The sequence below is a fragment of the Mesitornis unicolor genome, unplaced genomic scaffold (assembly GCF_000695765.1).
Source record: "Mesitornis unicolor isolate BGI_N332 unplaced genomic scaffold, ASM69576v1 scaffold2517, whole genome shotgun sequence".
In the NCBI taxonomy this organism is placed as follows: domain Eukaryota; kingdom Metazoa; phylum Chordata; class Aves; order Mesitornithiformes; family Mesitornithidae; genus Mesitornis; species Mesitornis unicolor.
The window spans coordinates 91,808-115,587 of NW_010194139.1; positions in this window are offsets into that span (position 1 = coordinate 91,808).

A 23,780-nucleotide genomic window follows, 5' to 3' on the forward strand; every position below is an offset into this window, starting at 1 on the left:
TCCTGTGACTGCACAGAGTAACCATTCATAGGTCAAAAACCCCTGGTAGGCATTCTACACCACTTAATATGTTGCTTCAATCTCCTAACTTAAAATATTTTTTTAATTATAAGCACTTAAACATATATGACATTTTTTCCTATGCTGTATCTGTAATATATATATATGTACTTTATTTCACTGACCTCTGCTGTGCTACTTCAGCAGATATATTTTTGTATCTGATTTATACTGAATAGGATACATTTTTTCATTGACTTTTCAGAAATACTTAATACTGTGGCACTGTCTTGGATGAACTTATTCCACCTGGGACAGCGTTCTCTTATTTGACTGTTACTGTCTGTCCCCTTGTGGCCAGAAACCAGACTGAATTCAGCCAACAGATTTAAACAGATCATTTGCCTTGAGTTAGAAGGAACAGCTTATTTTGCTGAAAAGGGAAGCTCTTGCATAGTATACTAGTCCCTAGAAAGCCTTAGATTTAATGATCATGGAAGTAATTTTCACCTCAAAATCCAGATTCCCTTTTTGAATATCCTCAAAACTGGTCACATTCACTTCTGAAGTCTGGGTTCAGCTGTTATCCAACTGCAAGCAAAATCTGGATCCAGGCCTGAATTTCAAATAACTTTGGTGGTTGAATAACTACAAAGGCATGAGTAAATTCAGAAATAGCGGTTCTGTTTCACCGATTCTTATTCACAGTGAAACAACACAAAGTCTGGGGTTATATGTATGGAAATCTTTGTACAAATTATGGTAATTGCAATTTATGCAGAGAACAGAAAATAACCTTAGAGTCTGTCCCAAAGCCTTTAAGCCTCAAGCTGAAATGCCTATCAGTTTTGCTCAGACAAGTGCAAGTGAGTCTTTTCTTCAGGTAGCTAACACTGCAAATTCAATCAACATTTTCTGAATTTTAAGTTGAGCAGCAACTATAACAACAGATACACTGAGCATGAAGGTTTGGGAATAATGAGGCCCTCCTCAGCAAAGTAAGAAGCACAGGATGCATACATAGATGGAAGGCACTGTGGACTGTAATATGGGATCTCTGGGAGAAGGCTCATACTACCCTAGCAGAAAAGGAAACTGCCCAGAGCTGAGGAGCCAAAGTGAGAGGAGTTGTGCAGTAGAGCTCCAAGAACAGAAATGAAGGGTCTGAATGTGAGACTTTGGAGAGGGCACAGATTTGTAGAGCTTTGGTTTATAATCTGGAGCCGCTTGGCAAACCTTACTTTGTTTTGCTCCTCCTGTGCTTTTAGTGACCTCTGAGTAGAAAGATAGTTTTCAGAAGCAAGCCCATCTCACGAGGTGGACGTATCACACGTACAGAGGCTTCCTCCCTCCTGATGCGTTTCCCGAAAGCTGCCCCTGGCAGTCCTGACACTAATCTGTTTCAGTGATAGGGTTTCATGAAGCACCAAGCATAGTCTTGGCAGGCAAACTATTTGTGCATCTGGATGTAATAAGAAGCTAGACTCTGGCTGATGTGGTGGCTCGGCACAGCGAGCCACCAGGCGTAGGATGGTCAGATTTTTCCTGCTGCCCGAGTTCAAATCGCAGCAGCCCATTGGAAGCTGGTTGTGGTGTGAGACTCTTAGTAAAAACAGCCAGGCCACGGAGAGGGTGGGGAAAGGAAGGTCACTGGGAGTCAATTGAAGAGCTGGCTTCTGGCTGGAGAACCCTGCAGCTGACACTGTCTTCCACCAGCAAGAGTAGCCAACGCTCCCCTCAACATGTACGGAGCAAGCAAGGAAGCATCCTAATCTTAAAGGGTGAGGAAGAAATAAGGAACTACCCTCCCAGGGGTAGAGGAGAGGAGACATGGGCCCTGCTGGGATTGCTAACAAAAAGAAGGTTGGAGCACAGTTCTGATGGCACTCCAGTGGAGCACTGTGCACTGCTACGCTTCCTTGGAGGCTTTTAGTTTAATCTTCATCATTGCAGGCAGACCCTAGCACTGCACTAGCTGGGCTGCTGCCATTTATCTGCGGGAACTGTTAACACAAGGGTGGCACTGGTGTAACACGAGCTCTCCCTGCCAGCAGCAAGTGCTCAGAGGGACAGGCCTACCTGGGGTATGGCTGGTCTCCAGCAGTGCTAAGCAGCAGAATAAGGCAGGATTTTAGTAGGGAGGGAAGGAAGGACCTTTGGGACTACTCTGAGGCAAACTGGGTGCAAACCAACTCACACCAGTCTCCAGGATCCCAGTCCCAACCTTTGCCCTTCTCTCCAGTCCTGCACCAATACAAGGCAAGTAAAACCTTCATTTAAATGTTATTTAAGCAGATCTGACTCTTAAGATACATGCAAGAAACAGATGTGCAGAACAGAGAAGTGCCATTTTTATGGAGTGGTTCTTCAGCATTTAAACCACACTAGATTACATTTAGAGTGTAAGCTCCTCAGCTACACCATGTAATATTTATAATAGTTTACAGCATATGGTCAAATCTTTCTGCCAGTGAAGCCTTGTGCTTCTTTATCAACCTCATCACAAGGTGGCAATATACCAAAACAAATGGGATATTAATACCCTGTTGACCTACACTTTCCAGGTATCCCATGCTTCACTCTACATTAGATTTACTTCTCCTTCTCTGCTGTTGCTTAACCAAGGGGTTATTTCTCCCAGACTTCTGTGTCCTGGGATGTGAGTTCAGGGAGCAGAAGTCAGAGCCCATACTGTTGTCAAGTCCCTGAATCCCTCATGTTAGTATTTTTCTCTGACACTCTGTCCCATATTTGGGCTTTGGGTAAGCTGAGAGGAATGTAATTTCTATTTAAAGATACACTGTCTGTTACTTTTATACTAATTAATGAATGCGGGATTTGAAGAATAAGCACCAGAAAAAAATGGTTGAAAAATTTATACATTGAGTCACCTCTAATAAAACATTTACCATTTTTTTAAAACAGCTATTCTTATGCACTTCCTCATAATCTTCCCTTGGTCTGAAATTTCCCATGTTTGGTCTCTGCCCAAATGTGAATACTTAGATTCCTGCCAATTGTTTTCAGTTAGTTTTCAGTTACATGAGGATGAAAAATAGACATTCCTTCCTATTCCTAGGACCAGGGCTGTATTTTCCCATAGCTATGCTGAAGCAATCTGAAAACTGAAATGTAAGTTCAGTTGTAAAAAGCTATCAATAAGATACAGTGTCTTCTCTGAGTCTGGGGACTCCTTTTAAAGTTTTACAAATGCATTTTTACCAAGGAAAAGACTGTTACACTTGCACCTCCTTCCACATATGTCCTGCATGTGTATATTCAGTCCTAGATAATTAATTACTGTTGAAAGCAAATGTATTCCTCCTTAGCCCCCTTACCCTTCCTGAACACACTCTTTGATAAAACAGAAAACTGGATTCTGCAATCTCAGTTTCTGCAGATGGCTTACAAAACAACTTAGGAGTAAGTAACATTCAACTCTCAGTGACTTTCACCCATCACTCATGTATCTCTTTAATATCCTCACCTGCATTTGAAATGCCCTTTGAAGCTGATAATAGTGTTGAGGAACAAGCCAGAAAGGATTCAGCAGGGCATTCAGGTTGCAGACAATGTGGAGAAAAGGCAGTGAACTAAGTGCAGCAGATCTGATATAGAAAATTCTGCAGCATTATATTGGAAACCCAACATACCACACTCACAATTTCTTTGCAGAGACAAAACTCCACCTGCAGTTGAACCAAAACAGCATCTCTGCTAAATTGATAGAATGCTTGACTGAATTAAGGCTAATGTTTGCTCTCTTTAAGCTTTGATTTAGAACACTGACAGTGATCTCCCTTCATACAGACTAATACAATTACCTGCCCACTTCCCAGTTTCCCAGCCAGTGAAGCACAACACTGCTCCTCAGAATTTATTAAACACTTCGCTCACACAGTAGTACTTGTGCACCCAAGTGCTACTTGGTGTGACTAAGCATGACAGATTAAACATCCTGCCTGTAAACAAGTTTTTCAAAATCTAAAGCCAAATGAAACATGATCAATCCAATGAAAATATTTTGCTTATAATTCATAAGCCTTCTCTCACTGTTTATAATACAGATACTGTAGTTTTGGGAGAAGACATGAAGCAGATACTATCAACAAATAAAACATTCATTTCTTCTTATCATTCTGAAAAGTAAATAAACCTAAGGGCAACCTTCAAAATTTTCAGGTCCTCAGTCATGGCATAAGGTTATCAGTAAGGAACTACTCCTGATGCTGTCTCTCATTCTGAACAACAACTTTTTCTCTAAATAGTCCTACTACTTTCAGTAATACCACTCCTGCAGCAAAAGCCACAGTCAGGCTAAAAATTCATGTTTTTTGGAATAGATTTCTCCTAAGCATGTGCAAGAGCAAAAGGGAACTAAAGGCATCAGGATCCAACCTCAGAAATAAGGAAGTGTGTTCTGGCAAGAATAAATGTCCAGTGAGGAAAGAAAAATGAGAGAGAGCAAAAGGAATGAACAAAAGAGATAAAGGCAGGAGAGGAGAATTTATCTTACACAAATAGAATTTGTGTTGGCCCATCCATCCATGACACAAGTACTAATGAGGCTGCCCATTCACAGAGGCCTCAGATAAACATACAGATGGCCATTTAAATCACCACAATGGAGTATGTGTATTACATGAGCTAGTGTTTTCACTTGGAGAGGGTAGAGAGGAAAATACACAGTGCTGGAGATGATGAAGATAACAGGCCAGGATTATTGGACTTTTCCTATGCTTCAGCTTTCATAAGTTCTTCTATGAAAATGCTCGTAAAGAGCTGGACTATAAAAATTCCAGACTTTACTGTTGGCATAATTGATCTCAGGTATGTCACCACAGAAGTAGACAGAGGAGTATTCATGTAAGACATACAAATCTTGGAGAGGCACCAAGTGTAATATATAATCTTTCCTTCCCAGAAAACCATTCATGGTGGTTTTGGAACAGACTTTTAAAACCTGTTCTCCGACCTGCAACACATTTCAAACAAAAAGCTCTCAGGATCACAATAAAGAACCTTGAATTTGATAATGCATTATTCAACTAGTTTTAAAATAACAACTGCTCGATGATACTTTCTTATTTCACAGAAAGGGTACTGAGGAACTTCCCCTTTAAAAAACTCTTCAAAGGATCTGAAATGTTACAAAGAACAGAAACCAAATTCACAGCTGGCACAAGTGGGAACTGCCCCATTTAAGTATGTGATCTAGGGCTTATAGAAACATTTTTGCTTCAGTTGGAGGTACGTACCAACACCATATAATTATTACAGTACAACTGCAAGAATTTTAGACGGCTCTTTGTTATTTATGCACCATGCTGTATGCTTTTTTTTAAAAATGCGGTGGTGGTGTTATTGGCATTTTACCCCTGGGGGTGTCTGGGAAAACTTGATTTCTGTTTATAGTAATGTTTTCCTTTCCAGCTTACTCACATTCCTCTTCGCTTTCCTTCACAAATGCTGATCTTCCATCCTCCTGACCTTTCTTTTTCAACACCCTGTTGTATCTCTTGTCTTCCTTCTCTAGGGAGAACAAGTTCTTACCTTCTCCACTTTAAAGCTGTTGCCATGTTTCGTGGTTTAGACAGTTGTTCTAACACCCGATGACTCCTCACCACCTGGGGAGGGGAATCTGGAAAAGGAAAGGAGACCCATGGATTGAAATGGAAACAGATTTCATAACATAATCAAAACAAATATTAATAACAGCATTAATATATATAAAGTACACAGAGTCATACTCAGCTGACGTAGTGGGGAAGTAGGCCTTGGGAGTAGAATGGTGGGTGAGTCCCTCTTGGGACGTCAGCCAACAAAGAGGACTGTCCCCAGCAAACTCCCCAATTAATGGTGAGCATGATGTTTATGGTGTGGAATGATTTTCATTGGCCAGCTTGGGGTCAGCTAGGCATCAACTGCCCTGGGTTTCCACTTCCCCCAGCCTCTGCACTTATTTCTCTCAAGACCTTGATCACCACATACCAGTGCTGGCTGAAAACTAAACCAAAGTGTCTTAACACTTTCTTCGCATGAAATCAAGTACTGTAGTCTTTGCAGAATTGCAGGTTTCCTGAAAAGAAAAGAGATTCTAAAATTCTATCCCAGTAAACCAGGACACCATCTCAGTAGTGACTATATGATGGACCTAGAGGCCAAAACTGACATTAGAAGCCATCATACAACATTGGACACAGATAGTTCATCCCATTCTATTCCTCTTTTGCTATTGTTTTACACTGTCAACATCTACCTTGTAAGCCATCAGGACATGTAGACCAAACTGATTCCTAAGGGCTTGATCTGTGGTCTCTTGACTGAACATCAAAGAGAGACTTATACGGGGTTCAGCAGGCTACGAATCAGGCCTTAAGACACTATCATAAATCTCCATCAGGGTGTTAGAAAACCAGCTGAAGAAAAGTAAAATAAATTTTCCTGTGGAAATTAAAACCTATGCCCAAGCTGCTTACAAAGTTAGTCTTAAGAACATGCAGAGGGAGGCAATGCTTGCCTAAATTCGTGTGTGTGTGTGTGTGTGTGTCTGTGAGTGTGAGTGAATGAGCAAGAGACATCCTGTGGGCCTTTTAGAGCTGGTTGCACTTAGCTGCTTTGTGGCTGGTGCCAAATGTTTAGTAGCTGTGACTCATTGACCGACTGGCTGTCTTAACATCATGCTTCATTGTCCTTTTCTCTTTATAAAGGTTTCCCCTCACTCCAGTCTAAGATGTCAAGAACAGTGATTCCAGATGTAAGCGCATTACAGGACCTGCAGGCATGTCTTGAATGGAGGTCGCAAATGAAGTGGATGTCGTTAGACTGCTGAACACCTTGAGAGCAACGCTAATGGATTAAAGTGAATGCTCAAGGCAGCCTGCCTTGTTATATGGCCTCCAGGTGAATGAAAGATGAGTTGATAAGATATTTTGAGATGTGCCTGTGCATAGCTCAGCAAGCAAATCTGAGTTCCTTGTGAAGCAGACAGATGCGTGTGGGATTTTGAGGATATTTGTGAATACAGAGGAAATAGAAACAGGGATATTCTGAATAAATGTTATCAAAATACACATCAGTCCCTGCCCAGCTTTAAAGGAAGAAAATCCAGTAGCTACTGGAGAGGAACAATACATTGATTATTGTGTTCCTCAAAAGAGCTCAACAGGTGACAACACCCATTCTCCACATTTGAATCAGCATGTGCTACCAGGGAAAGACATGGCCATGGACATCAGGACACATGAGCTAAGGCTCCAGCTCTACAGTGCTTCCAAAGGGGTAACACTCTCATCTAGGTGAGCTTATACTCTTCAGCTCTCATGCAGAAATGTTCAACACTTTGCGGCACCAAGTTTCCTATTGGAGGATATTACGATGGTAACTGAAATTGAAAATAACTCCCAAAACACACAAAGTCTGTTTAGAGAGGAGACATTGTTTTATGAGGACTTCACCCTCCTTAGGCAACCTCCAGCCTTTGGCACCTCTTTGGGCAGGGTGATTGGCCTCTTATCAGTCTTCAAGGACATATTCATGCAAAGAGACTGATAAGAAGTTCTTTAGTTACAGCTCCAAGGACCAAGTCTTTTGCTGTCCTAAATTTAGTGTCAGAATGCTTCACTATATACATATGGTTTCCTTCTATTATCCTGCATTAACTATTTCACTCCATCATCAAGGTAACAAGGAGGCTGGCTACAGAACTTGCCTCTAGATATGCTCAGTACCAGAGAGGTAGTGACAAAGAGACCCTGGGCAGGGATTAAACCAGAAGCATTTAATGCTGTGGATATTCAAGGCGTAGAACAGCAGTGTTTAGTGCTGTGGATATTTAAGGCTTTTGAGATCATCCTTCACCATTTGACTCTCACCAAGCAGGAAACTGCTAATTACCTTTCCATGGCAAGAGAAGTTCAGCTCCTCCAGGGCAGAAGAGTGAGAATTGGCTGTAATTACAGGAGAAGCACGCAGAACACACTCTCCCTGGTAGTGGAGAGACTGAGCTGCAGCCAGCATTTAAAGGCTGGTTAGCATAACTGCTTGCAGTCAGTATTTACAGCCACTTCTCAATTGCCCTTACTCTGGGAAAAATGAGATGCTGTCAGCATAAAACTTAAGAAAAAGCACAATAGAAATAAAATTATCTGTTTTCTTTTGATAGTAAATCAATCATAATTTAAACAATTACATTAACAATAAGATTTTTTTCTAGCCCTCCAGTGCTCCTTTTGAATTTTCCCCACAACACATGGTTTGGAAAATTTGGTTTCAGGCTGAGTGAGCAGTACATGCATTCAGTAACTGCTTGAATGAGGATGAGGGACATTGTTCCTAAAAAGAGCTGTGTGAATATTTTAAGTTATTGAGTAGGAGGGGTGGTAACAAGAACAATAGAAGAACTAAATTATTGTTATTTTGTCTCTTCTAGACCTCAGTGCTGTCATACATTTGCCCTTTCCCCTGAAGCGGGGTTTGTCTCCCTGATGGGCTCTTCTGAGGAATTGTCTGAGCTAACACAATTATTGTGTCAAACTCTTATCTCAGGGACCGAATAATGGAACCAGGCTTTGACTGACTGTCTCCTCTGATAGTTAATGAACTGTTTATTGCAATTAACACCCATGTTCTTTTATCTGGGTCTGGTGGAGGAGTGCGTTTAGAAAGCTCTCAGAGGAAAAGCGACTGGTAAAAAGCAGATGTATATTTTAAAAAGGGGAAAAAAATTGTAAACAAATAATATTGGGGAGGTGGGGAAATTAGAGAAGGACTGTAGGGAAGGGAAAATTTTCAAGAAATTGAATCTGCAAGAACTTGTTCATGGTGTACTATTTATGCAGACCTTAAAAGACCAATAAAAGCCCAGGAAAAACGTGGATCCTTTCCTCTGGCTACGATTCATCTCGAGGTGGTCACAAACACGGTTGCACGGTTGGTCCGTCAGACTTTGGCTAGAAGCAGATCGTTCAGCTCAAGAGTGAACAGGAGAGGGCAGCATCGCTTTTAAGTTACAGTAGGAGCTACTAATGAGTTGAAATGTTTGGGAAGCTGCACAGGGACAAACAGATCATTATGGGTCACCAGGCAACAGACTGATGAAGGGAGTTTGCCGGCAGATATCTCAATAGAAGAAATGTCTGCATGTGAAGAGGACAGAAGAAAAAGGGGTTATTTTTTTAAGTGCAGAGCAGAAAGCATTGTGAATGGGGTATTTCTAGCAGTTCATTTAGTTACATTGTATCTCATCCAAAGATCATTATACTCTTACAAGATAAGGAAACTTATTTCAAAGCTGCACAAATGATACACAAAGGTTGGTAAGTACCCTGCCTAGTGTGCCACATGGCATCAGGACAGCACCTGTTATGTCCACTGTCCTCTGCCATTGAACCACATCAAACAGGTCCATTGCATGTGTGCAGGGCACTGTTTCAGTGACACATGGTTTTCTGAGATGTAATCAGCAGGTCAAAGTTGCTGATTCAGCTTCAGCTGAAGGATCAATGCTCTGCTCTAGTGTATGGTTTCAAATCAATTTATTTGGTTATATAAATATATGAGAACATCTTAAACCCTGGCAAAGATACAGTAGTCTTGGTTACATCAATGGAAATGCCATAGTAGTGACTTTTAACAGAGGACAAAATTTGGCCTGTTAACTTTTGTATTTCTTCTCTGACAGCAGTTATTAGAGGCAGTTGTGGATTAATGAACTGCTCTGCGCAAGGGTTTTCTCTAACATATGACTTTTTAAAGCTATGCAGTGTGCAAAATCACATGGCAGAGAAATTCCCACACACATAAAAAATAGGCATACCTATCAGTTGCAATCTTGGCTTTGCTTCCTTTCTCCTGCTATGCATACTTCAGTGAAGAGAGTGTAATTCTCTTTACAACTGGTAGTTCTGCTAGTACATTACTCAATCTGCAGAGCCATACAGGATTTGCTGCACTGCACCCTTTCCAAATCAGGCTCACAAGTGCCATTCCAGAAGAGGGTAATGGTACATTTGTTCCAAGGGTGTTATTTTGTTCAATCATTTTGCAATATAGGTAAACCACAGAAATCTTTTTCATTTCATACACAATACTTTAATATATCTGTTCTGTTCCTGAGAATGAGAAAACTGGGTTTTCAGTTACTGAAATTTGATGGTTAGTACTTCAACATCCATGTAAATGAATTGTTTGATCTCTTTGTGGAAATTATCAATAAAATACCAATACTGAAAGAAGTCATCCAAGAGATGACTGTGTGGGATGTCTGCGCATGAGAACACCAAATAAATGTAAACCTACATAAACTGCCAAACATATGTTTGGACATGGAGACAATTCTAGAAATACAGAGATAAATGACAGCCTAACTTCTTTATCAAAATAGACATTTCAAGTAACATTTTCTAATTGTAAATGTATTTTTGATCCACTATTTTGTTACATGTGAAGTTGTATCGATTACACTTAGGATTTTTGGGTAAATGTTGAAACAGATGTGTTTTGTTTGGCAGTTTAAAAAAATTGATCTTAAGCATAACTTTTTTTCTTTTCATTATTTAATTCCAATAGCTGTGCTAGAGTCAATGAACCATTAATACTGGTACATTACCTTATGACTGAAGAATTGCATATGACTGAGGATAACTGAAATATGCGATTTCAACGCATTTTCAAAATAATACTGCGAGATGCTCTTTAGTACTGAGTAAACATCTTAAATATTCTAACCTAGTATACAGGAGTGGCATTTGATGATCTGTAAGCAAGTTTCCATCAGTAGTCTCATCATGTAATGAAAACTAAAGTTTTTCTGAAAGAAACAGCAAGCCTTGACATTTTTTAAAAAAAAGGGGGAGGGGGCTCTGAAACAATGCTGTCTTGGATTTTTTTCCTGTATGATAATATTTTTGCTGTAAATATTCTGAATCAAAATGAAAAGTAATATTTCAGTGTCAAATTTCCCAGAAAACAGAAATTCCATGCCTTGACCAACTATAATTACCAAATGAATGAGTAATCCATTTTCTCCCAGGCCCTCAGTTTTGTCAGCACTAAATTTACACACAATCATTTTTTAAGGAGTTATGGGAGGAAATGCATAAATGCCAAGAATGTTTGTTCAGGGAAATGACACATCATCCTTTTCCCAACATCTGGTTATTCATGAAGGGCTGACAAATCTTCTTTGAGACTTATTAAGCGTGAAGTTATCTATTCTGAGGGGATCTGCGATAAAAGCAATTTTTCTTACTGTAGGGAAGTTGGAGCTGAAGCCTAGTGCAGGCAGAGAAAGGGACTGGAGGAAGAAGAGCTGCTTTTGTTGGTCCATGGCTCAGCAGCATTAGCCATCTTCTTCTCCAGGTCTCTATTTTTAGATGACCTCCAGTGCATTAGATCAAATTTATAAATTGGATGAGGTCAAACTGTCTCTGTATGTGAATATGTAGCTCTCAGATGTGTGGTGATGTCTGTGGAATTCACTTAGCTGGTATTAACCTGAACCTTGTCAAAATCAAACTGCAGTGTCAGTCTTTCTATTAAATATGGGCATAATAACCTTTTGACAATTAGAAGTTGAGTTCTTATTTAATTTATGCTGATGTGGATGTAGAGATGTCAGAAGAGGTTTTTTTGCTTTTACACTGTCTTCCTTACTGTACTAGCAGTTCACTGCCATCATAAAAACCCTTTGCAGGAAGAAAAGATTATCACCCCTGAGAACAGTAGAAACCCCATGATTTCTACTTTTGCAGCAGCTTGATTTTATTCTAACCAGTGTCATCAGAGCAGATTTCATATAATGGAGCATACTTCTGTGGGCATAGGTGTGTGCTTTTAAATATACACACACACAATTGATAGTACAACACTTATTAATTCATTATCCAGGCAGCACAATAAGAACACTTCAGCAGATCACAGAAACCACCCACAGAAAGTTCCCTTTTGCAAAGCAAGAGTCCTCTTTGCTTTGCAGAGCTCTGAGCGACTTGAACATCATGTGTCATTCGTTTAGCCCTTGTACTGAGAAGGGAATTTCGCCTCAAAACTGCACGGTGTGAACTGGCAGCCCTGAGCTCTGCAAGATTTATGTGAGGCTGCTGGTGGTGTTGTGTCACTCGGTAATGTAGGACTGTGTCTGTGGAGAGAATACCATGCAGTGTGGAGGCGAGCAAAGGAATTAAATGGGATGGGATTTGCATTAGAGCTTCACAAGAGTTAATCAGCTTTGTCCCTGAAATCTGGCTGCAACTTGCTGTATGGCTTCCTGCTCTGGTCAACAGAAACTCAACATATTAAAATGCCTTGAAGAAATACAAGAGGAAAGGAAGCAATTATTTCAGTTCAGCTAGATAAGTGCCTAAGGGATCAACTCTCCATCTAAAAACTGTATTGGCATTCTCAGCCTCATGACATGGATTCTGCAGTGAAGAAAACCCATGTATAGAATGAGGTCAAAAAGTTAGCTGCTAGTGTATTGTCTGGGCTTTAAATTTAACTTTGCCTTATGTCTAAACCCAGATGACTGAAGCATTCTGCTAAGTCTTTGTTGCTTGCAATTACATATATTTTAAAATATGTGGAAAGCTCTGTGGCTTCTTCTCTTTCAATGGAACTGAGGATTCAGCTCAGCAAGTACACAGGCTGATGGATACAAAGGTCACCAGTTATTTCTTGTGGCAAATTCATTTTACTGAGTATACCTCATTATTTATCCTGTATGCTTCAAGAAGAACACCTAGCTTAGACTGAAGTGTGTCTGGATTCACATTCACAGGGGGATGAGAATTGCCAGACTGGACTAGCCCAGTGTTGGTCCACATAGACCACCAATCTGTCTTTGATAATAACTACCACCAGATACCATAAAGGAAAAAAAGACTCTACCAAGCAAGAACCCCAGTCATTAAAGGGTTTTACCCCAATCAGAGAGAAGCTGGTGCCCAAAGCATGAGGTCTTTTCCAAACATTTGCTAATCCGGCTGGAACATTATCGATGTAAAAGTCTGATTCTTTCCAGATCTTGCTCACCTCTTCACAGAAACCGGGTGGAATAAAAGAGCAGTTAGATGAAGGAGAAGAAAGAAATCTCCAAAATGTGGGATATAAACAAAGAAGGTTTGAGGCAGAATGAAAAATAAACAAAGAGAGTGTCTGGAGGGGAGGAGGGAATGAAAGAAAAATTCTGTCCTTTAAAAATAACACAGGCTTCCTTTAAAGCTCGCAAATCAGTGAGGCTTACCTTACAGGGAACAGTCTGTGACTCATACCCTGTTTTGGAAGCCCAGCGGAGATCAGCAAGATGTCAAACCAAAATTCAGCTATCTCTGCAAATGTGCCGATCAAAGTTCTGCCCAGAGCAGCAGACACTGTGGATTATGTCGACTCAGCAAAGTCAGAGGTGACCATGGAGGATCTGCAAACCTTGATCCTCTGCCCCTAGTTCTGCAGAATACAACAGTATAAGGGCTTCATGTAGAAAAGGACTGGGATTTTATCTGCTGTGTAGCTCCAGAGGGTGGAAGGAAAATCTCATTTCACTGATAGTGTAAGGGTTGAAAGCTACAATTGCACTGATGGTAGCAAGAATTCAGGACTAGCAAGACCTGTGCTTTCGAAGAACTAATATAGAAAAATGTCTCAACCTCTTGCCCATGAAAGCCAGTGGATAAAGCATTAGGAAAATATGCTTTAAATATGATTCACAAATCAGTGCAATGTGAACGTCCTGCTTTGAAAGACATAAATAACAACTGCTTTCTCAGGGACTCGGCACACAAGGCAAGATGGAAAGCAATGTGTAAAAATCAAGAGAGTTTACAGAATAAAGACAGACTGAACTCTGAGAGCTGTAACCTCAAATACAACAGAGAAACTCACTTTCTAGGGTTCTAATATTGTGAGAGCTTCTCGCAAATGTGGACTCCACACATGATAAAGAACCCTGCTTCCAGATCTCCTGAAAAAGTTTAAGGGCATAGCTAATAACATTTTCAAATACAATTTCTGTGCTGAAAGATGGTAGCACTGACATTTTGCATTTATTATTTAAGATTGTTTTGCACTTGTAGAAACAGTAAGTGAGTGCATTTTGAAACTCTGATGGTAATTTGACATTCACAAATTTCTTGTCACCTGGCAAAGTCTGTTAAAGTGTTACAAGCAATTATTTTAATCTTGTTGAAAATTAATCATACTTTAAAACATCAGTTCTGGAAATAAATTCTAAATGTTAATACTGATAAATTACTGTTGCAAATGGATCGTTATGTAGAGGAAACATTTAGTTTAATTAGAGTTGTTCCTGAGCCACTCTACATTCATTATATGCTGCAAGAAGCTAAAAGCAAGTCCTGTCCTCCTGAAGAAAAACCTACAGTCCCATCCTAGTTTTAGCCTGCATTGTCAAAGGAGCCTGGAAAACCAGATCAGACCAGGTGCCTTGCTTGAATGACAGTTTTTAATCTAGAAGACAATCCCAACCAAACTGAACAGAGCATTCACAGATACTAAGTTTTGGCAAAGCAGGCCAAACCAAAGTCTTTACTAGGACTCTCCATCACAAAATTAGATGTTTTATGGGATACCACAGAATCTACAAGAGGCTGAGACTCGGTCTGCAAGGGACAAGGTCTCTTTGTGCAGGAGGCAGGATGTTCAGGTTATGCAGCTGCTTCCTTGAAAGAGAAGCACATCATCCAAGGCCTGATAAGTCATTTTTAACCTTTTCGTCCCTTACGCTGCATTGGTCCAGGCTCTGTCCAAAGATTAAATACCTGAAAATGGGGCAAAAATGCTGGAATGCACTCCTTCTCCAACAAAACTCTTAGAAGAAGTCCTGTGCTATGTTGGCAACAAAGATGGATATGAAAAAGTAAGCTATGTAAAGCTGAAACATAACTGGAACATCCTCCCTTAGACTAGGAAGATCTATTATTGACAGAGAGTTTTTGTTGGAAAGACAGTATAAAGTGAATTTAACATGCTGAAGGCCAAGTCTGAGACCTGTTTCACATTGTTTTGAAGCCTGTTTTTGTGAGACCTTAAGCATTCTCAGTACCTGTGTTTGGGCTGGAGGGCTCCCAGCCAACTTTGATGACCCCAAAGGACTGTGCAGAATCAAGGCCTGCTCTATGACTCCTCTGTGCCTAGGCACTTGCCAGGATCTCTACATTTCTGCAGGTGTTTCCAGCAAGCCAGACACAAAGACATGCTAGAGAAGCCTTGTCTAAATGGTACACTTCTGCTGCACAGTGTTCATTAGCCATATACGAAGACAGCAGCCTGTTGAGTAACAGCTCTAATACAGTCTCTGAAAGACAGCTTCTTCAGAAAAGACAAAGGTCTTAGAAAACTTCCACTTGTATCTTCCACAGAAAAAGCATCAAGAGAGCTAGCTTTCAAATGCTAAGATCTCCTAGAAGAGCTCTTCATGTCTACAAAGGTCTTATTTTCTTCACTAACTATAGTGCTGCAATGCTCCCACGTGTTGCACACAGCATAGTGCCTATGCCTCTAAAAGATGGAACCGTCTGCTTACAGTCCACTGACTCACCTCCAGGATGGCCAACATGATGGGGTGGCGCTATTTGACCTGACCATTTTTTTGATGGGGAAGCTTGTCTGCTAGAAAGCTGGCCAACAGCATAGGCTATTTCTATTCAGGCAACCACATGGTCCTGGCAGTGAGAACGGAGCTGGATTATGTTCTAGACTTTGCATGGAGCCCAGGGTTCTGTGTCCCATATCAGCAAAAGAAGAACTTTTCAGGCTGCCACATAACTGTGACATGTTAACAACTTGGGCTGTTACTGAGCTAGGCTAGATTCAAATCCATGGATGAAAGTAAAAGGTTTTGTGTTACATTACCCAGCGCCAAACATTCTGTTTTCTTACTTGGCTCCTTTCATTACCCTGTTTTTCAAAGCTGTTAGAAAGCACCCGTTAGCACTTCATTCTGTATAACTAATCTCATAAAGGGACAAGTGAAGTGGGAGGAGGGAGAAGGTGGGCAGGAATTATTACCCAAATTAGGTGTTAAGTTTTGGCTTCTGCCCCCAGCTTGGGTGAGGGTTACAAGGATTAGAGTGGAGAGAGGGAAAGGAACTTCTGTTTCTAGAGCATGACTATGAAAATAGACACACTGGTAACTATGAACAAAATGGAAAAAGTAAATACAGTCCATGAAGTAACACCATCGGGAAAACAAATGTGCTCAAAGACAAAATTCAGAAACTGCATAATTCTCTGCAGTATGAAACACTGAGAGCCAGGGTCTGTTTTTTTGGAGAAGTTCCTTTGCATCTGGATCCCCATCAGACTTGGAAAAGGGAGAAGTCTAGGAGGGCTGTGGTTTGGAGTGTGCCGGCGCTCTCATTGCATATTGTTCCATTTTCTTTGTAATAGTAGCAGAAGTTTCATGTCTGACATACTGAGTCTGCCCTTCTCTGTCTCACCTGATATGCTTCTCGCCACAGTCCAGACACTGAGGGACTGTTACAAAGCAAAAGTGCGACTCAAATCACACCCAGCACACATACTACATTTGAAGATTTGCTGTAACATTAGGCATTGCTTTCCTCAAACCCTGCTTTTGCACTTCACATGTGAGAAAGAGCTGGACACAGCAGCAGAAACTGGAAAACAAGATCTGGATTGTCATGTAGACAGTTGTTCTGTCACCCGATGACTCCTCCCCACTCGGGGAGGAGAAACAGGAATAGGAAATGAGACCCATGGGTTGGAATAGAAACAGATTTAATAAAATAATAATAATAAAAACCAGTATTAATACACGATTATACTCAGACAATATAGTGGTTACAACAAGTGAGGGAGTAGGTCTCAGTAGCAAAATGATGGGCAAGACCTCCAGGGAAGAAGACCTTGAGGAAAGAGGGCCAGCAAGCTCCCCAGTTTATAGTGAGTGTGACATCTATAGTATGGAATAGTTCAATTGGCCAGCTTGCTAACTGCCATGACTTCTGCTTCTACCAAATTCTGCACCTGGTTAGCTCAAAACTGCTAAAGATCTTGATCACTGCCAGCCAAAAACTAAAATAAAGTGTCATATCAACTCTATTCCCATGAGATCTAGTACTGTAGTCTTCTCAGAAATGCAGCTTTCCTGAATAGAAAAATGATTCTATGATTCTATGGTTCTATCCCTGAGAAACCAAGACAAGCATGTACTAGCTCAGTTCAACCTCTGAGCCAAAAATATTGTGCTGTATTGTGATAACTTCATGTTCCAAATGCTGACAGAACAGCTGTTATTATGTCAGACCATCGCACCGTATAGCAACCACCTAAGAATGGCAAAGCCAGTACAGTGTATTTTTGTATAAAACATTAAAGAGAGTCTTCCCTTTTATGATCTATCTTAACTCATGTGCCGTTAATGCTGCCTTATTGCTTGGAACAACTGCAGACTTCCACAGTTAAAAGTCATTGGCAAACTGCATCTATCTTATGTGAATTAAGAATTTAGGTATGTTTCTCTTGTCACTTTTCCTCCTCTTCTGAGGAGTAGTTTGCATGAGCTGGTCATGAGGCCTTTCTTGACGCTGACAGGAATAATCCCTGAATATGGTGGAAGGGTATTACAAAAGAAAACAAAGTATATTTCAGTTACAAATTCCTGAGAACACCATTGGCCACAGACTTCGGAACAATTTTTGGATTTAGGGAGTGATACATAATATAAAGTCATGCTTTTTGGGATTACAGGGGGAAAAAATCTGAGGAGTTTATTGCCTTCCGGATTCTTAATTTTTTTTCAGTCTGGTGGTAAACCAAACATTTTCATGCATTTGCTGACATGTCCAGTGCATTTGGCAATGTGCGAAATCCTTGCTATTTGAGTCAGACAAGTGTACTCAAAAACAAGGCTACACAGCAGATCTTCCAAGCTGGGCTGTGCCATACTCTGCTTGCTCTGGTTCAGTGGAAGTGGCTGCTAAAGATGACCTGCAGCAAGCCCTGCTCTGCGCCAGGGCTGTGGCCTCTGCAGGGAGGTGGGTGGCCTGGCTCAGCCTCCTCATCCTCTTCCTGACTGCTCAAGGTCAGACCCAGGAATCCACTGCCCTCCACATGGGACATGTGGAGAGGCAGGAATCTTCACCAGCTCCCTATTGCTGCCTCTTGGCCTCGGCCCCAGAACTGGCCGATGCTCATTTGGCAATACACCCTGATTTCATGCTTCCCTGCTAGAAGTCACACAAGAGAGACAGAAAAACAAATGGGCCATAAAAGCAAAACCTTTCTCTTCCCAAAACGAAAGTCTGTGCATAAGAGCCTCTGGTGCATTTGTATGAGCTTACTGCATGAATCAATTGAATGAACAGCTCTCGTTTACTCCACACAAGAGATGCATCTCCTAGGAACATCTTCTCCTCTCCCCTCCAGGTACTGATTATCATAAGCAGAAAGCAGGATTTAGATCCTTGGTCCCCTCCCACCAAGCCCTATTCTCTTTCCCTGCTCCAGTCTCCCTGGTTGCTTCTTTGTGTCACTGGTTAGCCTGAAATTAGAAGCCGTTGTCTCATTTGGCTGGTAATCATACTCCTTTAAAAAGGAATCTTATTCTATGGAAGTTCAAGAACTGAATAAAAGATTATCTTGGTTGGCAAGTTTATAATCTTCTACATGCTGACTCAAAGCAGTTGAAAATGAGTATGGTACATATATATGATGGAAACTCTCCGTAGGCTTGAAAGCTACATTTATAAAGCATATCCTAGGCACTACATGAATACACCCTTTCTTTAAAATATAGCAAGTAGGATCCAAAGAGCAGACACATTTACAGATACAAAGACAGGTGATGATAACTTTTGTAAAGATCTCAGACATGGAGATATAATTCTTACAAACTGGTGTTTGAATCAACAGTTTTGTCTTTCCAACATAACCTTCTGTCACACATTGTCCTCAGCATGTGAGTAAAAGCATTCCTTTGAGTAACAAACCTGTAAATACACTTAATAGTCAAGAGATCCATATTGCCTTGTCTTTTCCTTGCTTTATCACATATGTCACTATACCAACCCACTTGGACGAACAACTGGCTCGTTTTAGGCGCATATATTGTAAGATTCTAAGTGTACTTTTGAAGCTGTACTTTAGCAACAGCACACTAATCAGCTATGAGGTGCAACCTGGGGAACTGCAGCTGCCAAAAACATCAGAACTAAACAAGCTCAGCCCATTTTTCCTGGTGAAAGACACATAGGTGTTGAAATACATTCATGTTTACATAAAATATTTATCATATACTAGAATGCCTCAGTTTGCAGAATACACAAGCAGCATTCAGCACACATTATTTCTCTCACTGCCACTTTCATACTGGCAGACAGGCAAACCCCGACATACAAATACTGTATCTTTTCCTTTCCAACACTCCACAGCTGCTGCATTTATGCAATTTGCTATATGGTATTTCTCATCCCAATGGAAAGTGCCTCTGATCTCTCTTTCCAGAGGCAAGGCACAGCCATAACACCCCACAGATGTGCACACTACAAGGGAATCAAAGAAGTATGGGAAGTGGCAGGTAATGACGGTGGGAGACCAGGAGCGTGGAGTACCCTTCCCATTCTGCCCACTGCGACACCTGGAGCACTCCCAACAAACCCAGGTCAGGCAACCCTGCACAGCCCACCGAGCATAGGAAGCGACATGGTTCTGTGCCATGGTCCAAATGTGGCCAAAATGTCCAAGAGAAAACACTGTTGGATGGGCTGATCAGTCCCTGCTGTACTCCTGAAAGGGACGCACTGAAGCTAAAGAAAGGGATGGGGTGAAATCTTGTCCTAATTACGTTAATAGGAGTATTGTCATTGTCTTCAGTGGAGCTAGGCTTTCTCCACAGGGAACCTGCCAGAAAATCCCAATACTCATTTTTATTTTCCTATTTCAGGATGAAAATTAGGTACAGCACGTATTTCACCCACCAGTGTACAGCTGTCACCGTGGAAACCCTGTTCAATAGAGTGTGAAAACTTTTACAGTATTGGCTGGGTTCACAGAGTGTTGAGCATCATTTTTTCCCCATTAACTTTATTAAGGGTACTATCATTCAAAAATTAGGCTACCCAGGTGGGTACAAATACCTATCACTATACACATAACTGCTGCGTATGTCTTCCGAAACAAATCCTGTACTGTGTCTCTCAATTTAATTCTGCTCTTCAAACATACCATGATGATATAACAAGAACTTCTATATTTTTCCAAGCATATACTAATTATGTTTTCCATTGCAACATTCCATGAGTAGATACTGCCCCATTCTGCAAATGGGGAAAGCAGGGTACACAGGAGCCGCAGACCTTGTCAAAACCATGCAGCAAAGTCCTGGCAGATTCGGGAATGGAGTCCATGAGTCCTGGCTCTTTAGTTCCCTGCTCTGATCACCAGACAACACTCCCTTCCTCTAAAATAGGCTATTTTGATTGAAAACAGATGGTGCACATTTTTGGCACTATATTAAAATGCTCTGAATGAATATGTGCTTATATCATACCTATATATGTACACATGTATATACATGCATACTACATCTATACAGAAACAGGTATGAGTTAAGGACATATTAATTTACATATATCGTATGCAAATGTAATGGATATGCTGAAAGATACTTCAGTGCAGCTGGACAGCTGACATACCTAAACACATAAGCTGTATTCTTCGGTGGTATTGTAATTACACAGTATGTATTCTGTCTCTTTAAGCAACAGACTTTAGACTGTTGATAGAGTATACACTTTAATATAATGCAGGTATTAACATTTTTTATATTTTCCTGAGAAATTTTTGAGTAGTTTTAGTAAGGGATGAATCTCATCGTTTTTCATTAGCTCCAGGACCAATCTCCATCCAGCTGAACAATGCACTTAGTGGACAATGCCTGCATTCTGCAACTGAATTGTTATGTCTTAAATATCATGCTTATCTTTTGAATTTGCTCTTTCTGTCATAAAGATTTGCCCCTGCATTAACTCTTCTCTAAGCAGTTTGTTACCAGCTAAGGATTGGCAAATTCTGTCTTGGACTTGCTGTCTGTCAGGATTAAGATCTTCCCACAGATCATACCCTGGAGGAGATGACAAGGGCCAGTTTTTAATTACCAGTTCTTTGCCTGCTCACCTGCAGCCTTGGGTCAGGTAAAGATGGTCTGTCATATCAGTTGGCAAACAGCTCAGGAGATCTTTCTCATGGTTGGAAATCACCTGAATGGGTTTGTATCACTTGCTGACTCCTTTGCAGCCCCGGCAAAGATGGGAGGGTGGGCCTTGAAAGATACTCACATGGAATACAGCCTAGTTACAACCCCCTTTCCATAACACACTTTTCCACAACCCCTTCCCATTGACTGTATTTCCAATTCTTTTAGTGGTTGACTGGATTTTCCCCTTCACTTCCCACAAAAGAGGTAAGGAAATAAGCCTTCAAATCCACAGTTATGCAGGGAGGGCTGAAAACAGCTTATTCCCCACAGGTGCTAATCCTTTGTCTGCATGTTGGCCCCAGCTACCTCACGCCTTATAGGCACAGAAAGTAAGCCAGAATTGGGGGTGAGATTAGAATTTGGGAATTCTATCCTTGCAGTAAGGGGAGCCTGAGCAAAAATAGTTATTTTGGTCTGTGCCAATTCCAAAAAAAACCATAGAAAAAGGAAATACTGCTGATACTCACTGCTCTTCAGTCTTTTTTGGTTCTAAATCTGCAGAACTCGGAAATCGGGAAATGCCTGCAGAAAGGTTTTGAGGAGGTCACAGAAACAGAAGTATGGTACAGTGTTGCTTTATTTATGGATAAACAAAATACGGCTGCTTATTATAAAGAAAAAAGAGTTTATTCTCTTTCAGAACTGTAGCTCAAAATCCTGGTTTCACAATTTTCTGATTTTACAAACAATGCTGTAATGTAATATGAAGATCTCTGCAATTGTGCTTACAACATCAGCTAGCAGCTGTTAATCAGGAGAGTACCTTACCTCAGCTCTTACCTTGCATAGGATGGATTAGCATGTTTATATTTTCCTGTCTGTTTGTTATGCTACAAAACTAATATTCTGCCACTGTCTACTCTTAGTAAAGACTTTTTATGCTAATTTCCTCTGTATCAAAAGACAGTAAACATACGTACTCAGGATAGCTCTCTTGCAATTCAATACACTAAGCTATTTTGGTCTAACTTTGCAAAACGTAATACAAATTTCCAAGTAGAGAAAGTGTTAAAAGAAAAGTCTGTTCCTGCAAACTATTATGTGGTAACCTGGCCTTTCTCATATCAATAAAACGGTCTCCACAGTGACACTCTTGCCCTTTCTGTAGCCACCTTCTGCCAGATAGGAGTCAGAGAAATGCAAAACAGCCTTAAAAGCTCCATATCTGATCAGACGAAATTCTCCCAGTGCAGGCTAGGCAGAGACTGCCAAAGGCTTTGTTCCAGTTCCCTTTTAATAAGCCATTGCAAAGGGGACCAAGTTAATTTTTCAGACTGCTGTATGGCATGAAGGCAACAGCCTGGACAAAATCTGCTGGATTCACCTCCTATGGCAGGCCAGTGCTGGGAGGACGATGAGGCTGCTTGAAGGCAACATGGTCTGAGCCGTTCTGGGCTCATGGTTGCATGCAGCGCTGGATCTTCTTCCATTGGTTTTGTGGGATTCAGACTGTATCCTTGCCATGTAAAGTGCAAGTGGACTCTCTGATAATAAGCTACCCGATGTTTTTCATGAATACCAAACAGAGTCCAGAGACTACAGAAAAATCATCAGGAGGACAAAACACACAATATATGCCCAATGCAGGAGCCAGTTTTCTCTACAGCACTTTTTCCCATCCATGATGTTCTGAAGAGTTTCTTTCATGTTCCCTCATTATCTCCCTATCTTTCCCAGTCAGAATAGATACCCTATGATAAACATGTGCAGGAAACTAAGCCCCAGAACAACTCCATGATTAGCCTGAGACTACTTGGTGAACTGACTGCAGATAGGAAGACTGCCCAGCTCTCTCAGTAATCCACCCTTGGCCCCAGTTCAGCAGAGTACTTAGGTACTTGTTTAACTTAAACAAGATACAGTGCCTTACTGTGAATCACAGACCTTTTTATTATTATCACTTTTACTGCAAGGCAAGGGAATTAAGTCTTGGGGAAGGTCTTGAAGCAAATGGGAGCAATAAATTCAACATCCTGAGGCTCTGCGCTCTGGGTCTGTCAAAGTCCCCAGTCAGAGGGAGTATGAGGTTCAAAGACCATGGCCCCACTCATTTCCTCCTCCTGTAGGAGACAGTAGTGAGATTAGCAACTGTAGGAATGCTACTGTGTAGAGCTGTGCTAGTCATAGCTGAAAGCAAATTATACATCCACTAGCCACTTCCCTCATTATTCGGTCAATTAAGAAAATTTTTATGTTTTGGTTTTACCCGGCAAGCGGCTAAACAACATGCAGTTCATTTGCTTGCCCTTCCCAGTGGGATGGGGGAGAGAATTGGAGAAGTTAAGAACTCATCAATTGAGGCAAAGACTATTTAATAATTAAAGTAAAACTATAATAACAATAATAATGTAAATTAATTGTAACAATAACAGGAACAACAATAATAAAGCGATCAAAGTTATACTCAGTTCACAAACAGCAGCCACTGGCTGTACGAAAATGCCGTGAGGGAGGGAAAAGCCTCAGGAATCAACATGAGCCATCATCATGTAGTAGTAGGGAAGAGATCGAAGAAAGAAAGGAAGGGTCGAGGGGGCCGAAG